Raw genomic sequence first — 1,813 nt, 5'->3', positions numbered from 1 at the left:
TCTTCCCAATGCAGTCAGTAGTTGGACATACTGGGCCCAGGAGTGAGATCAGAGATGCATCAGGTACCCTGAACTGACCAAAAGCATAACTCTTGAGTCAATGCTGACTCATAGCAACCGTGTAAGACAGGGTAACACTACCCCTTTAGGTTTCTGAGACTTGACATCTTTACGGAGCAGACAGCCTCATCTTTCTCCCACAGAGAAGCTGATGGGTTTGAACCCCTGACCTTGTGGTTAGCAGCTCATTGCATAGCCCATTATACCATTACGGCTCCTAGGTACTCTGTTATGGTAGTTAAAATGTTCATTTGTCATTTTGGAACCACTGTGATGGGACAGTGTGCTAATTCAAATGAGACCTATTAGTTACCTACGGCTGTCATAACTGAATTACAAATGGCTGACTTTTGTATTAGAGCTGAAATTCTAAGTGCCCCAGTTTGTAAAAGGCTATGGATGCAGTGACAGCCCAAAATCCATTTGCAGAGTCCCCACGAAGATTAAGCCTCCAATCGAAATATGGAATGATCTGATACATGTACTAAATCCCAACTAATAAAAATAAATAATAACTTTTAAAAGATTAAGCCTCCTTTGATTTCTTTCTGATCTGTAACCAAGGATGTAGAAAATCTTTTCTTCAGGCCAAGTGCCTTGGAAAGTAGATTACCTCCACCCCTCTCTGGTCAGCCCAGGGAGGGCCAGTCTGTTTTCGGGGCTTGCTTGGCTATGTCCTTAATGGAGATCACCTTACTGGAGACAGTTCAGGGGGCTGCATAGTCAGGAGTCATGCTCTATCAGTCTCACCCTGATTGCCATGGTCAGAAAGCTCTAGACCATTCTTGGAAGACAGTCTATGTCCCCGTGTCCCAACCATGGCCTGTGTCCGCTTCTGTTGTCCCACGTGTGACTGTGATGGATTGATCTGCCACCAATCATGACTTTGTGACAGTTTCTTTGTTCCATGTCTGTTTAACTAGCATCCAGCCTCTGAACCCTCAGACACCATCTTGACCCCGTGCTAATGGCCTCCCTCCTCCTGGTGATGTGTCTGTGTTCTTGTGTTGTCTCTGCCTCTTTTGAGTCTTAATAGATCTTCTCTTTAAATTATACTTGCGATTGGGATTGCTTGTGTACCCCAGACCATGATGGAACAGACATTTATTTTCTTATAATGCAGCAGGCTGGAAGTCTGAATTTAAGGGGTGCTTTTACGTGGAGGCCCTTCCTTGCTTATTTCTATGTGCTCCAGTAATTCTTGGCCATAAAGATACCTATCTCTCCAACCTTCACTTTCCTCTTGCCTCTATATGAGTCCTTGGTTCCGTCCTGCTCTTTTTTTAACTCAGAAGTGAAAAGGTTTAGGACCCACCCCACTCTGGTCTGTGCTCATTGGCATGACAAAAGAAAGCCCTCCTTTCCAAACTGAGTCATACGCAGGTGCTTCAAAGGGTTCCTGGGAAAATTTTATTATCTTTTCGGTCCATTTTCCAATGTCAATGTTGAAGCATCCTCATATTTATGGCATCGTTGTTAGGATTTCAACACTTATTTTTAGGAGGATGCCATTTAATCCATATCACCTGGATTGGGGACATATTGAAGAGGGAAGGTTTTGTCCCAAATCCGTTTTCCTCTGCCACCCAACTGCTTCATACATATTAACATAGGGCTGAAATCAGTGTGCACAAATTGGGGTTTGCTTCTGTCCACTGCCTTCTACTGACACAATAATGAGACAAGATCAAAAGTACTGCTACTGGGCTCCCACTGTAGACATATGTAGGCTTATTCCAAACAACATGTGCTT

The sequence above is a fragment of the Echinops telfairi genome, unplaced genomic scaffold (genome assembly GCF_000313985.2).
Source record: "Echinops telfairi isolate 266 unplaced genomic scaffold, ASM31398v2 ScPeMD7_7468;HRSCAF=8506_0, whole genome shotgun sequence".
Taxonomy (NCBI): Eukaryota; Metazoa; Chordata; class Mammalia; order Afrosoricida; family Tenrecidae; genus Echinops; species Echinops telfairi.
The sequence above is the reverse complement of the archived record's forward strand: the minus strand, read 5'-3'. Positions refer to the sequence as shown.